Source organism: Saccostrea echinata, unplaced genomic scaffold, assembly GCF_033153115.1.
Source record: "Saccostrea echinata isolate AGI-Se365-2 ecotype Australia unplaced genomic scaffold, CSIRO_AGI_Sech_v1 ptg000046l, whole genome shotgun sequence".
NCBI lineage: Eukaryota > Metazoa > Mollusca > Bivalvia > Ostreida > Ostreidae > Saccostrea > Saccostrea echinata.
The window spans coordinates 8,828,017-8,845,393 of record NW_026889795.1 but is presented as its reverse complement, the minus strand read 5'-3'; the positions used below and the strand labels follow the sequence as shown (position 1 = coordinate 8,845,393).

General features: G+C 33.2%; 1 pseudogene; it reads right to left on the bottom strand.

Moving 5' to 3' along the window:
• Nucleotides 1-997: 997 nt before the first annotated feature.
• On the bottom strand, nt 998-10,310 carry LOC133202010 (dimethylaniline monooxygenase [N-oxide-forming] 2-like; annotated as a pseudogene).
• Nucleotides 10,311-17,377: the final 7,067 nt, after the last annotated feature.

Genomic DNA, 17,377 nt, shown 5'->3' with positions numbered 1-17,377 from the left:
AACATTTGTTAAATCTTAAACTAGTACGTTTTCTGCTTTTTTCATATTTTTTTCTGTTTGTGTCAGAGGCATTTAAATCTTTTTAATCTTTGAGTATCAAAACAGAAGTTTGGAACTTTTCAGATAGGGTACCAAACATCGCCAATAAATTTTCCAATGAAATTCTAAAAAAATCATACGATTAACAATTATACCTTCGGGTTATGGATTAAGTTTCATTTGTAGATCCGGATATATTTCACATGAATTTAAATATGTTCATTTTAAGGAGGGTTTACATGTACCCCTCATATAAAGGATGATATAAGAATGAGGCGGGTTTGTTTAAGTTTTGTAACTAGTTATCGAATATTAATTTGTATTCTTTACTCAAACTGTAGAATACATGAATATCTGTATAACTAAACTGAACATTGGAAGACTATTTTCTGCCTGTCCGATATACAGCCTCAGCTTCGGGTCTCCCATTTCTAAGATTTCCTGAATCGGGAGCGGTATATAGAGTGACTTTGAATTTTAATAAATAGAATGGATAATACATAGTTTTAGTTGTGTTGTCACAATTAAAGCAAGTACTTCACGGAAATGACTGTGTCCGTTGATTTAAACATGTAGATAAAAACTTGAGGCCATGTAGTTGACATAAAAAAATCAAGATGACGATCTTGAGAACCCTGTTATTATTACAATATGCCTATATTTGTATCAATGCAGAGAAAGGAATAAAATGTCAAGTGCCTGTATTATGAAGTAACAAATAATTCAAGAAAATACCTGTACTTTTGTTGTTTCTCAATATTGTCTATATTATATAGCAGTTAAATTCAAATAATGTTCATACTTACACTTACAGTATTAGATCAAAAAATTGCCTCAAAATAATTTTAGAATTGCATTTTATTAGTTTAACGTACATTTGAGTTTATCTATAGCTATGATAATAACTTTTGATTGTTTATAAGTTTTGAAAGATGGAAAATAACAGCGGTGTGTCATATTATCGATGTCGACCTTCCTGATCAGACAGACTCTCGGAATCCTGCAGAATGAGGACACGTACTGTGTATATTCTTATTCTAAAATGTAAAATAGTGCGTTAAAGAGATGGCATCAAAGGCACAAATATGATTTCCATAATTATCAAATAGGACATAAATTATATATAGTGTATTTATAAAGTTTGTCACATGTATAAAAAAAAAGCTAAGATAGTTTTTTCCAACGGAGACTCAATTTCATATTTTGGAAAACTAGCAATATCGATATCAGAAACGAAATTAAATTTAAATATATATAAATATTTGGCTTGAAAAAAATGATTAATTGTTTCAAAAATCATAGTAAAAATAATATACACAAAAATCAGTTTTAAATCCAAAACGTCGAAACAATATCATAGAGGAAACAATGAAGAACAGTAGATGTAAATTATAGATCAGAAATGTTGCTTTTATTTTCTAAATGTACTAGACTTTGACCCGTGCGTGCACGGGTTGACATTGTTATGAATGCATCCATGTGCATATCGGAATTTACAAAATAGATAATCGACACATTCATATTGTAAGGTATTTTTGAAATAAACAATGAATGTGAATATAATTCTTTTTGTGTGTGTGTGTGTGTGTTTGTTTTGTTTTGTTTTTGTTTTTTTTAATTGTTGCGTAACGGCGTAGCGCAGAATGGGTTTGACCACCAGTTAGCTATTAATCAAGTCTTGAGTTCGAATCAACAATGGATCTTCATTGAAAATATGACAACAGCAAAGAGTTGAGTACACTGCTGATACATATCAAGCAAAGTAATGAAAATGAAGAAATGTGCTAAGCTGGTATTTTTACACAATCAGTTATTAAAGTAAAGGTGTAAAAAAATTTGTAACAATTTTAACACTGCAGGTCTCAACTTGTTCAAAATATGACCACAACAATAAAAGAGTTAAGCACTGCTAATACATATACTTTATATATACACAGGTAATAGACAGGTATATAATCTGTTAAAGACTGTCTGTTTTGATAAAAATTAATGTAATATCCTTGAATTAGTACATAGAAAAAGTAGTAAAAATAGAAGCTTAATAGAGAAAAAATAAAAACAAATTGGTAATCTTCAAGTACCAATGCATTTTAAAATATATAAAACAAAAGACAGTATTCTTCCGATTTATCGGTATTAAAGGGCAAAAATTCGAGTCTATATAATTTTTATATAGTAGTTATTGTAATTTTTGGCGGATAAAGAATGCCTACTTCACCAAGAAGTTATTCTAACTGGAGTTGTAACACCCCAGCCCCCCCTTCAGTTCCCCTCAAAAAAGCATAAAAGAAAGGAGGGATAAAATAAATCGGGTAGTTACATTAATGTTGCTCCTACGATCATGAGCTTATTGCCTCTGTTGAGATGGCCAGAGATATAAATAACATATAATAAAATGTGTCTCCGAGATGGCGAATGATTACCCACGTGGCCACAATATCACATTTGTATGGATATAAACTCAGAAACGATTACGATAATACAAACATAGGCGTCAGAAGCAAATTGAAAGTGGGGTGGCTATTTGAAAGTGGGGGGGGGGGGCTAAGCCAACGAAAAAAGGTAAGCCCCAATTTTCAATGCCTATATTATGTCTATCTTTGCAAAAAAAGGGGGGGGGGGGACTAAGCCCCCCCCCCTTTCCAACGCCTATGACAAATTCGCGTAAATTTTCATTGGAAATTTGCTATATATTCTGTTCAAATATATTAATGATTTCTTATTAGAGTAATTATACAATAACAAATATATATCTACTTAGTATTTACTTTTGTCTTCTCTGATTTGAACACTCTCGACCAACGGCTCATACATTCGTGTTTGAGAGAGAAACGAACGACAACTCTGCAAGGGAGATTGATTTGAACACCGTGATTTAGCGTGAATGTAATGCGCACGCGCAAGATTGTAAAATCCAAAAACTCCAGATGATTTCCGGAATTTTTTGAGGAATTTTCGTTGATTATTAATTAGCGAAGCTTAATTGAGGAAAAATAAAAACAAATTGGCAATCTTCAAGTACCAATGGTGTTTAAAATATATCAAACAAAAGACAGTACTCTTCCGATTTATCGGTATTAAAGGCCAAAAATTCGAGTCTATTATTTTAATATAGTAGTATAGATTAATGAAAAAAAATCTCTTTACTGCAGATTTTATACAGGTACTTGTGGAAAAGATTTACTTTTTGTGAGAAAGACACGTGGCCATTAGACATAATATATCTCACAAAACCCAAGAGCAAAAGTCACAAAATCATCTTCTTCAGCAGACTTATCCAACCCTCATAGATCCCCTCCTCGCTATTCGTACCAGCTTGGCCGTCTGTAACGGATACCATGTGTTTTTCTCCACTCGTTTTATCGCATCTTTAGCTCCTTCCCACTTTCCTCGACCATGTAAGCGCCATTGTGGAGGTGTTGCTCCCCTAAAATAAATCTTACTCCAGAGGGCGCCATAATGGAGGTTTGCATCCGATGTATCCAGCAATTTTATCGATATATTGTATGAAGAAAACGATGATTGTGTATCTCAATGCTTCGATGCCAAAGCGTCTCTTTGAAAAAACATAATTCTGATCTACTTCTCCTAGGCGTTTAGCCACAGAAGGAAGCTGACATTTTCCAACAAAAACGCGCGCAGCCCATCCAGCCTGGATTGAGGTTAGGAGGAACCGGACCAAACGGTTGAACGAGACCAATGACAGCCAAGGTCGCTTGCTTAAGATCCACAGGCCGTACTAAATCGTACAGGTATGGAAACGCTTCATCGAGTTTGATAACTCTTCTAAGAAATCATAGCTATACTTATATCCTGTTGCAAGAACAATTACTTCGATATCTTTGAGTTCCGTGCCATCAATGAAAATTGCACCGTTCTCAGTGAATCGCTCAACTCCAGGTTTCATCGTAATTTTTCCGTAGATTATCCGACTTGGAAGGTCGTCACTAATGGAAACAGTTCCGCTGTTAAACCTCTGGTTCGGAGACAGTCCCTAATTGTCATGGTTATACCTGCCGTAAACTCCGTGGTACATGAAAGGACGCATCAGAGATCAGGCTTCGGGGTCACCAACTTATAAAAATCTCAGCTCAAATCTCAACCTCAAATCTTAGATTTTTGCCTCAGGTGAGATTTTCCTAAAACATCGTGCCACCAACATTTCTGAGATTCGTCTCACGTAAGTTGAGATCTGAGAAAAATCTTAGATTTATTTTCGTTGTTATATGCGACCTTTTTTTTTTTTTTTTTTTTTTTTTTTTTTTTAAAGCACTAATATGTTCATTCAATGATTGAATTTACCTTTTATTCAGTTGTGTATGCAATATTTTCGTGTAGATCGCGATAAAAACACATCCCCCACTTCCTTCATCTTTTATTTGCTGTTTCGAGTCATTCAACAGAAAGTATTCCATTACGTCATTTGCGACAATAAATGTTCATCTAACCCACGTAAAATAATCCCTACAGAAGAATGACACAAAACATATCCAAATTTTCTTGTCTTGGTTCGTCTGTCGACATAAACACACAAAAACATACACCGCGGCGTCACTTCCGCCATTGTGACGTTACGTGTAGCAGGTAGGCGGATCACTATATTTCCCAGACCGATTAAAATAAATAATTTTGATGAAACACATTTTTCTTTCTTTTGTTATATGTTAGATATCATGGTACATGGTACATCTGTTTTATTTTTCATTCTCGATAGCAAAAAAAAAAAAAAAAAAAAATATTTGAGTTATAGGTACTATTTGTATCTAGAATAAACCTGCGTGATTTTTTTTTTAGCAGATCCATAAAAAAAAGTTCGATAGTCGATATATATAGCTAAATTTCTCACATGCTGTAATAAATTTTGCGAGTTTTCCATAAGTGTGGATAAATGTGATAAGATGAACAGCGAACATGAGCGGGTAACATACGTATACTTAGTTTTACAGGATCATTTATCAAGGAAATTTCTCGAGGAAATGTTTAATTGTCGGGGAATTTCAGTTCAACCCCCCCCCTCCCCCGGAAGAAAAACCGGCTAAAATTTGAACTAAGGGCAGGAATAGGGAAGAGGCGAACAAACACATCGCATTTTTCTATGATCTCCTGTGACAAAATGTCTCGGAAAATCTTTATTTTTATTTTTAGATAAATAATAAACAACGAATATAACACCACTTGACAAATAATCATCGTTACATTGGAAACCCAAGTCAATCTCCATTACCATTACCATGTGCGAAATTGATTAATTTCTAATATCATATCGTAAATAAAAGTTTCACTGCGTAATGATGTTATTTTTTTTAAACAAAGGATCATACTTTGGGGGGGGGGGGGTACAAAATGTAAGTTGTCAAATTATAATAAATACTGTTTGTTTAAAAAAAAATCATGCAAATACATTTGAATAGATGCAGTTCTTGTTGTGAATTATGTATCTCAGAATGGACGTAAGACGAATTTATACTTAAAGGATTTAAGTTTACGCACAATGCATGGAGAGTATAAATTTGATCCAAATTCTCAATTAAGAATTTGATAGATTTAGTTAAGAACCAAATTAGACAGACTGCTATCATCAATAATAAATAAATGGTGATTTACAAAATGTACATATTATTTCCAACGAACAGAAATATTTGTACATGAAATGTTAGACAGATTTCTTTCAATATGTGCGTATAATTTACACTTATAAACGGTAAAATATAACTACTGGGAAAAAAACAAAGACGGGGCCGAGGAGGTTTTGTATTTTATCTAGTCATATTTCCTTTTCTGATATACAAGAACATTGTGAATTACATATAATAAAAATGTCATGTCACAAATAGCACATTAAAATATGAATTTAATTAATGATATTAATTCCTATATGAATGAAGATATAAATGTTACGTATAACGTGCCCCTGGAATAATTATATTCCTTTTATTCTTTATTTTTTTTTTTTTATACTTTTAGTAAAGTTTAAAGTGCTTGATTCCATACGTGGACAATATTATAATAAGAATAGTTTACATGTGTATAATTAAGACACCCCCTCTTCGCAGGAGGATCAAGTTTTGGGAGAAATGAACATCATTTCTCTGACTGTATGTTAATTTCGTGTATTCATGGGTTAACATGTTCACTGTCATAACATTTGCCATTATTTTACCAAAAAATTATTCTTTGAGATTTTGTCTGAGAACTTTTATACAAACATTTTAATTTACCTGATCATTCAATTTTGTCCATGAAAGTTAGAATTCTAGAAAAGATTTACCACCACACAAACAGTCCATCACTGAGTACACCTTTCCGTAGACAACGAGAAGAATTTTGGATTAGAAAGCTAGGGACAGCCTTTCCCTATGGATGTAATGACAATGTCGATAGTGTTGGAAATCTTTCCAGTCCACAGTGTAGCAATGTAAATGTGATGGGACTTTTTAACCATACACAGAGACGTAAGCGTAGTCATGGGCATCGGTCTTATAATAAACCTTTAATACACGATGTCTCTTTTGATTCATTACTACCTTACGTAAATCAACAGTTAGGTCTACATCATATTCGCACCAAACTTTACTCTGTCCCTTTGAAACTTTTAAATAGTCTTCTTGAAAAGGTCAAGGAAAGTCCATTTTTTGATTCCTCGACACCAGAATATAGGCTCGGATCTGTGATTATGGATATTGCAAATCATAGGCTTTTTATACCCCCGCGTTTTACTGAAAAAAATGCAGCTAAAACAATCCGTTTTTTCCTTAAACTTCAATATGCCAACAAAGGAATTGACGCGGTTAATATAAGTAATATTCTTAAAAACAAAAGGGTCCAGTCTTGTATTCCACCATATTTCAAGTTAAAGACTACACCTTATATTTCCTACAAATATAAATCGACTATTGCTTCCAAACTTTTTAATTACAAGAAAACTTTACAGGGCCTGGATATCGAATATCTGAAACATAATCCTCCATCGTGTTCATGTTCTTCTTCGCCCTATAACTATAGTCCTGCTGGACACGTTATTACTGGTGACGTTAATATAGTTAATAATGAGGACCTTAGATCACTAATTTTAAAAATTCCTAAATTTAGGGAACCCCGATCCTTCAACTGGCGTCGGAATTTAATAAATATTATGGACTCTGTAGAGGACTAATGGGTTAAATGTATCAGATGTATGTTAAAATCACGCATTAAAAGATTGAGGGGCAATATGAGAACCATCTATCCTTCTGTATTCAATAACCCAGAAGTGAAAAAAGAATTAGATAGATTACATGTTCAGTACGTACTGGTCCCTGCTGACAAAGCAGGTAACAACATTGTCTTTGTTTGTAAGGCTCATTATATTAAATGTATTTTAGAGGAACTTGGATTTAATTCTACAAGTGGTAATCCAACTTATACTCGTAGTTCCCTTTCTAAGGAAGAAATTCTTCAAAATCATATGTCAGTTTTGAATATTTTGAATATTCCAAACAACCAAAATGAATTTGAATTGCCATATTTATATTGGATTCCGAAACTTCATAAAAATCCTTACAAACAAAGATACATAGCGGGTTCCAGTAAATGTTCAACCAAGCCTCTTTCTTTACTCCTCACTAAGATATTAACGGTGGTGAAGGAGAAACTTCAAGAGTACTGTGCAACAATATATTCGAGAAGTGGTGTAAATCAGATGTGGATACTTAAAAATTCCAAGGAAATTTTGGAAAATTTGAAATCGCAAGATTTTACCAAAATCAACAACTTAAAAACTTATGACTTTTCAACTTTATACACAACCATCCCCCACGATAAATTAAAGTCCAGGCTTTTTGATATAATTGACAGCTGCTTTTTCAATAAAAATGGAACTCGTAAATATACTTACCTTGTCATTGGTCGTTTGCAAAATTATTTTGTTAAAAAACATGTACACACAAGTACTCTGAAGTTGACATTAAAGAGATGCTTGAGTTTCTGATTGACAATATATATGTGGTTTTTGGAGACCAGGTCTTCCAACAATCTATTGGAATTCCCATGGGTACCAATTGCGCCCCGTTATTAGCAGACCTTTTTTGTATTCATATGAAGGAGAATTTGTCCAAAATCTTGTACGTGAAAAGAAGAAAACACTTGCTGTGGCCTTCAACTCGACATTTAGATATATCGACGATGTATTGTCAATTAACAATGGCTATTTTCATTCTTATGTCGATACGATATATCCTGGTGAGCTTGAGATAAAAGATACCACAGAGTCTGACACATCTGTTTCATATTTGGATATTTTACTTGAAAAAGACGTTAATGGCAATCTAACAACCAAGCTTTATGATAAACGTGATGACTTTAACTTTTCTATCGTCAACTTCCCTTACTTATGCAGCAATATACCTTCATCACCGGCATACGGGGTATATATCTCTCAGTTGATTCGATGCGCAAGAGCATGCTCTACGTATGAACAATTTCTAAAACGAGGTAAATTATTGACAAACAAGTTGATGAAACAAGAATATCAGCTGTCTCGTTTAAAGTCATCATTTCGTAAGTTCTATGGTCGATACAATGACCTTGTCAGCAAATACAATTTATCATTGAGTCAAATGCTGACTGACGTTTTTCATACTAATTGTTAGGCCATTATTTACACACTGAATTGTAGACGGATTTTTCCGTTATTTCCCGATCATGACAAGGAGCACACGGCGGGTGTGACCGGTCGGCAGGGGATGCTCACTCCTCCATGGCACCTGATCCCACCTCTGATGTTTAGAGGTCCGTGTTTGCTCTGCTCCTATTTTGTATTGTTTAATGGACTTTTGAGCTTGAATACTGTTCGTTATCTCAATATATTTCACTGGTATACATCAATCTCAAGATTTTCTGAGAAATCTCAGATTTTTTCTCAGCTGAGTCGGAAAAAACGCTGGTGACACGCATGTTTGAGAAAAATCTCAGACTTGAGAAAAAATATCAGATTTGAGAAAAAACTCAAAAGACTAGTCTGAGTTTGAAAAAAATACCTGCTTGGTGGCACAGTTTGGTGAGAAAAACTCAAATTTTCTGAGAAATCTCAGATTTGAGAAAATCTCAGCGTTGGTGGCCCCGAAGCCAGTGGAGGTTCTGTCTGAAGCACAGACAGCGGTATGATCAAACGGACGACCCTCGTGAGAGGTTCTTTGGATTATGTAATTATAAAATCCCTTTCTTGTGGACATGTACAACTGAAAGGAAATATAAAGTACAATGAATACATTACAAAACTTGAGAATAGGGTCAACTACATACACATGTATTATTTCATTAATCGAACGTTAGAAAAAAGATGCTCCATACTAAATGTAGAGTAGTTTAAAAAATACGTTTTTTACTCTTAAATAAATTTCGATGCTCCTTAGAGATTCGAAAAGTTAAGCCGTATAGAATGTGAAATGTGGGCCATGTGAAATATGTGTACCTCACTAAATAAATTTGCACATGCTGTTAAGAATTACAAACTTAACGTGCATGTAAATTTATGCGATAACACAATTTTCATGAATAGAAATCTTTCGCAGAAAAACATTTTGCATTCACCGTTAACAATACGTTCTGTTATCCTGGTATCAGAGAAAATATAGTAACAGTTCAGGATATTAACATCTGATACTAAATCTAGTTTCTTACATGTTCTGCATGAAGGCTCAGTTCTGACGCGACATCCACGCCAGAATTTCCATTCCCAATGAGTAAAATCCGTTTTCCTTCGTATCCTTACAGTCATGTGTGGATCATTTTTCCTTTGAAATTGATCAGGCCGGGAATTTAGGAATATTTGGTTCATTTAAATGTCCATGACAAGCTAAAACAAAGTTCATTCTAATGGTTTCTTTCTTTCCTGTTTGAAGATTAATACTTGTAATCACCCAGTCACCAGACACAGGGAAATATCCCGCTTTCTGAATTCTCTCAATGGAATGTTGAAATTTAATGTACTTCCTTAAATCAAACTTCCCAGAGTACAAATCAAGGTATTTCTTTAAGTAAACATGATTCATGAAAATTAAAAAAATTCCATTGGGATTAGAAAGTCACTTAAACACATCATCTATTTGCTGGTGTTCACGCTGCAGGACTTGTAGAGACTGGGCTCACCATCTTGTGGGGTCTCCTTGTAATTCCAGTCACCCAATGTCGGTGTCCTTCTCAAAACTAACCGGAAGTAGTCCTTCTTCGAGACAACTCTTTACTGATGTCAAACCCGACACACCAGCACTAACAATGCGCACTGTTTTAGTCATCTGAGGAAAAAGATGATAAATTTGAAGCAAACTTTCCAATTTCAATTCCTTTAGTTATGCATATATTTCGTGCTAATTCCGTTTACCAAAAATAAAAATGCCGTAAATCTGAACTGCTTTGTCCTTTGTCTTTTTAGCAATTTAGCGCGTGATGCATTTGCAAAATATTTTTTTCTCGAGAATTAATCAGCAAGAAAAAAGAGATGGTAATATTTTATGTTTGTTTCTTTTTCTTTGAAGGCGAATGTACTTCATTTATAAACAAAATTGTTTTAGAATTTTAAACTAGTATAAAAAATTAAAATTGAGATCCGATTTCAGTAACAGAAATTTTTTTTATAAGATTGAATTTATTTAGTGTCCAAAAGTTTATATTAAGTAAAAACTCCAGTTTTTTATTTGTTTCTTTTAATTATTATTATTATTATTATATCTCATATCATTCTGAATTTATAAACAAGAATCGACAGTAAAAAAAAAAAAAAAAAAAAAACCCGAAATTCCTGTAACCAATAATGTGGCAGCGTATTTCTCCTGATAAAATAGTCTTTTCCTTTATATGGACTACAGTAGTATTTTGAAATTCACAACGAAATTCACAACTATTTTAGTTTTTGATTTCTGTTTGTTATACATTCAACGCAGTTACAACATGTGCAAAATCAATTTGTTATCCATCTCGTGCTTCACCTGTCAATCAAAATCACACGACGCTATATAGATGGCGCTGAATGTTGGGTTACTCAGAAAGTATTTCTATTGTGATTTGAAACATTCATACAGTCAATGCTGCATGGTTTCACACTTTTCTTGAAAAATTATATTGGGACATTGCTGGCGGCCGAAGAGTGTTCATCGTTCCTACTGTCATCAATACTATTTAGTCTGATAAATTCTGACAATTACTGTAACAGTCGTCAATACTACGAACTCTGATCATTATTAATAATTGCCGCCCATACTGTTAAGTCTGATAGTACTTATAACTACTATCGTCGATATTGTTAAGTCTGATAAATACTGATAATTACTAGTACTGCCGTCAATTCTGTTAAGTTTGATAAATATACTGTTGCTGTTCTGTCGATGCTGAGAATTTCTGATAATTACTGTAGTCATTGTTCTTGAACTGAAAAATTGCTTGAATAGAGGTGAGGGTAAATAGAATCTTCTAAAATAATTTCCTTTTTTGATTTCATTATCGGAATGAGTTTTTCATGTTTTGTTAAATCCACTGCTTGTGTCAAAAAGCTACATTAATCCCAGGAACAATCGGTCATGAAACTCTTGACAATAAATATTATTGAATCTTTAAGAAAAATCGTCAGCAGGGTTATATTTCAATAGGTTATGTTTCTTACGAATTTATGTTAAAAAGATGTTATGACTATTTCATAAACATTTTTATTTGCCCAGAAGATACGTGTATTTTAATTTTACATGTTTGGCCCTCTGAACATTTTTCCAGAAAATCTTAAAACTTTCCAGAAACTGTTTTACTAATATTTTTACTAATATTTTTTTTTAATTAATCCAATCATTCATCGTTTTTTATTCGAACATAACAAGCCGCGAGATGTTAAACTGATTATAATTATTAGGTTCAGAATCCGTAGTATGATTACACTAATAATTATCTGTATATTTGATCTTCGTCTTTTACTATTTTGCAAGTCAGAACATAGAACTTCGCCATACATGGATTAAACAAAAAGTAATCAAGCTCAAAAGTCCATACAAAAAACAAATCATGAGCAAAGTAAAAAAAGGACCTCTAAAACATCAGGTGGGATCAGGTGCAATTCTATTTTTTAAAAAGTCATTCTTTTATTTTACCTTTGAACAATTATTATAATATTGGGTGAAATGAGAAAAACAAAAAAAAGAAAAAAAAAAAAGAATGACACCTGATAATAAACTGATCAATGAGATTCTTATTAGGAGAAAAATTTAATTAAAATGTCCTTTTAAATTGATCTACATGTATTGACAAAAATCAAAACCTGCCGATAACTTGACTTTTTTTGTACATTCTATGGCACTAGGGCAGAGCGGAGTACAACATGTTTACTAGTATGCCATGTAAGTTGTAATGGTCAGTGTAACGATGGTCACTAATGACCGATTTCCTTCCTGTGTGTCCACCGGTGTTCACAGTAAACAAGCTACTTACGTTCCACTTGGAGCTGGAACAATCTGCATGGATGCAAAGATTTATTACTTCATTAATGATTTTGTTGACAAATTAAGTATAAAAATAAATATAGAATTAAATATAGCAGTATAAGAGGTAGTTCTCAAACTGAAAAAAAGTTTAATGCAATTTATGCAAACCAAATATATAATCAGTCAAATTATTCCAATTTACATAGATATATGCTCAGTATTTTATATCGGTTCGCTAGTTTTAGTTCATTTATTGATATATGGTATAAACGGGAGGGTTGGGGTAGGAGGTAGGTGGGTATACTTTGATTCGGAGTCTTTGTCAAGGATCTTTGATACAGAGACAAAAAATAAATAAAAAACATTTTAAATTGGTTTTATTATTAAATATATTATGCAAAACATATAATTACATGAATTTAACAAAAATAAGTTGGCTTAGTGGTAACAATATGCAAAAGTATTAGCATGAACTGTTCACACTGATTCAGAAATGGAAATCAGTAATAAGCAGAAAAATCAATAGCAGTATTGTAAGTTAAATTTGGGATTTTCAAATTTCCATGGCACCTGATCCCACCTCTGATGTTTTGGAGGTCCGTGTTTGCTCTGCTCCTATTTTGTATTGTTTAATGGACTTTTGAGCTTGAATACTGTTCGTTATCTCCATATATTTCATCAACACTTATTTCGTCCAGTAATGATCCAATGTTTAAAAACCTGAACTTGAAATGCTTCCGTTTAGAGGTCCGTTAAAAGAGGTAGAATTTACATTTGTAAATAAGCTTGCAAGTGGTTAATAAGGAATAAAATTAAATATTTTGTGGATATTCATTATAATCAATCAATCTTTCTATCGACAGAAGTCACCGTATCACAATGCTATGCTCACTTATGTGTTCTCGATATCTGTTATAAATTGCAGAAGGAGAAGCTATTTGAAATGGATAAACCTTAAAATGCATATATATGTGTTTTTTGGTATTTGTTATAAATTGCGGGAAAACGTGATTTTGAAATGGTTTACCTTTATCAAGGACTGCCATGGGTGTACTCACACATCCTATCAATACATGCTTATGTTTGTCTGATCTCTCAAATTACACTCTACTTGAGACATTGAATCTAATGATTTGAAAAAAGGAGGATTTAATGATATAGGTCATGGTCGAGTAAACAATTTTACTACGATTTGATTACCATAATAAATCTCCTTAAAAGTCTTTTTGAGGAAAAAATCAGACATGATGATAGAACAGATTCAAAATTATGAGACCCCAAAAAATTATCAAAGAAAAAAGGTTTATGTATTTGCACGATAAGGACCAACAGAGCCACAAAAATTATTTTGTTTCATTGTGGTAAAATCCAGCTAACATTACATACTAATAGATCATCTTTAACATAAAGGTATAATTTGAATTTAGTATGTGTATTTTGTCGAAAAATAATTTTTTTAGTTGGATCTCTAAAGAGGTCTGTCTGTGCTATTTTAGATTCACTTGGATCTAACTGGGTAAATCGACGTACCCATTATGTCGCATGAATACACAATCTTATGCGCAGGCATTTATACAAATGGCGGAGGTTTAATGAACAAGGGGAAAAGCGAAAAAAAAAAAGATCTACGTTAGAAAGGAGACTTGGATTATCGTGTATTTAATAATTGGCCGTCAAAATTAAGCCACAGAACTGTCGTAAACCTTATTTTGGTGAGTTTTAGATAGACTGTGTTTTGGTGAGTTTTAGATTGGTCTTGAGTAGTTCATGCACAAGGAAGTAATGCTAAAAATATATTTTGTAAGCTTGAGAAATAATTGATTTTTTCTAGTCATATTTTTTCCGAGCGAAAGGTTTTAAAAATTATTTTGATAATTTTTAGAAAATGATGTACATGAATTACTGTAAACATTGTCTGGACACTAGCAATGGCAGTAATGACGTCAAGAGGATCGGGTAACAAGGGGTTGTTTTGGGTATTATGAAACATGAGACGAAATTCCCTGTTACCCTGGGTCAAAGGTTAAATACGCATTTTACGGTCACCAAACGTTTGGATTGACTTTTGTTTTAAATTCAGTATTAATGATCTTATATTTTACATACCTGTGATCAGAATGGGAAGAACAGCAATTAAACTGTTTATTATTTAAGATTTACACAATGTTCTACATTGATTGTTTGTTACTATCCAGTGTTTTATTCAGGTTTATATGCACCAATGTTAAAAGTTATATCAGAGAAAATGTGACTATGATTTAAAATTTAAATGTTACTTATATATGAGATGTGTAGATAACAAACAATATGTACACTGCTGAGTATTTTTAGAATCCATTTTTGTGTCACTGCCTCTTTAAATAATCGTTATTAATTGCCTTTCAAATGTTTGAGGTTGGGAATTTGTCGAAATTCTCAATTATCTTGAACCATTAATCCCCCCCCCCTCCCCCGTTATTTGAAAAAATACTGCATACACCATGGTGCATGATATGTATATGAAAAGGGTTGCTTTAGTGTAGTTGTTTTACTAATTTGATCTGACTATAAAAAATATTTCTTTTTATGGATTACTGGTCTCTCTACCATTGTCTTCGATTTATGTTTTGCAGATTCATGTGCAGACTTTAAGCTAATATTTCCCTGGAGGGTTGAATTTGTTCTTAGAAGGTAAAAATAATTACAAACTTTATGTATGACTACTAGGAAATTTGTCGAACTGTTGTCCAAAGGTAAAGATGAAATCTTTGAAATTAATGCCTGAGACAGAAGGCCCTGGTCTTCCTTACCATTGAGGGACAAGTTTGACTGTTACCAGACGTAAAATATATGATTTATTAGGTAACCTGAGTAACTCGGATCCCTGTAATTTGCAGTGATCATTCAACAATAGGCCCTGAGTGCCCATTCTATTTCTGCGTTTGACTACGGGTGTTGGTTGTAAATATACAAACTGACCGAAAATTAATTAATTGTTTCAAATTAATTGAAATTAAAGATCGGGTAAATAAGTACATTTATTGTTTAAGAGATATTACTCTTTATTGGGACAAATTTACTATAACATGCTTCTTATTCCTTTAATCGACAAAATAAAATGTCTTTTTTGTCAATTTTTGCCCGTCATGCTTCTCTAAAACTGTTTGTATTTTACTTGAAAAATACATCGGAGGAAAGGGGAGGGAAACCCGCAAAGTGTTAGGATTTATTAACCGTAGAAAATAATTTGAAAAAAAAAATCGAGGAAAAATGTCCGTCAAAATGAACCGTTTTTCATTCACGAGGGGCGGAGCCCCGAGTGAATAAAAACTGTGAGTGTATTTACTGCTAACCAATTAATATCTATTGTGTAAGTTACTTGTACCAGAGGACCAATGAGAGAAAAGCATGTTGATAATTAGCACCGCCTACTACGAGGTGTCAAGCCACGGTCCGGAGACTGTATAAATAGCTGTTTCCATCTGCAAGGAACATAGTTAGCTGCGTCACTGCTACTGCGAATTGTTGATAAAAAATTCGGAATTGATACGTGTGAAGATATTGTACCTTTGGAATGTTGAAGACGCAGAAAACATGATTTTTGTCAGGTACAGGGTAGCGATTGTAAGCTTTTATATTCAATCCGTAAACTTTGACAGAAAATTCATCTTTCTAGATCTCTCTCTTTTTTGTTTTGTTTTGTTTTTTTTTTTTTTGTTTTTGTTTTTGTTTTTTTTTTTTTGAAAAAAGGGGGATGGGTATGGGAAACATCGCCATTGAACTTTCTCTATATGGCAATCGGCGTACAGAAAAAAAATGAAATGATTTGTGACATTTTAATGGAAGTTTGAAATGGTATTGGATTTTAAAAAAAAAACGCGGGGACTTCTGATGTGATATTGCTATATGTATTTGGAGACGGGAAAGAGAATGACGAGAACTCGAGATAGGACGTATCATTTACTGATTAAGGATACGCGGAGAAAACGTACAGAAACATTTAAGAAACGAACATCGACAAGCTAATGTTAGTATTTTTTAAATTACAAATGATGACTTAATTTATTTATCAGCCAGGTCTGGAAATTGACATCATTTATTCATCAGTCAAGGTCTTGTCACAGTATGGCTTGATGCCAAAAGGTGGGCGTGATTTCAAAAAACTGTGATTCTTCTGGCAAATACACCACAGCAACATCAAAGCAAAATCTAAATTTATCGCCAGTCCTATGGTACAAGATTACTTGTACCATAGGACTGGCGGTAAATTTAGATCAAGACCTTGACTAATGAATGAATGATGTCAATTTCAAGACCAAGGCAATGGCTGATGAATGAATTAAGTCAACATTTTAAATTTCAAAAATACTAACATTATTTAGCTTGTCGGTGTCCGCTTCATAAATGGTTTTGTATGTTTTCTCCGCGTATCCTTAATCAGTAAATGATACGTCCTATCTCGAATTCTCGTCATTTTCTTTCCCGTCTCCAAATACATATAGCAATTTCACATCAGAAGTCCCCGCATTTTTTTTACTTCCAACACCATTTCAAACTTTCATTAAAATGTCACAAATCATTTCATTTTTTTCTGTACGCCGATTGCCATAAATAAAAAGTTCAATGCCGATGTTTCTTATATCCATCCCCCCTTTTTTCAAAAAAAAAAAAAAACGATCTAGAAAGATAACTTTTCTTTCAGAGTTGACGACTTGAACATAAAAGCCTACAATCGCTACCCCTATACCTGTACCTGACAAAAATCATGTTTTCTGCGTCTTCAACATTTCAAAGGTACAATATCTTCACACGTACCATGCAATTCCGAATTTTTTTATCAACAACTTGTAGTAGCAGTGCCGCAGTAAAGTATGATCCTTGCAGATGGAGACAGCTATTTATACAGACTCCGGACCGTGTCT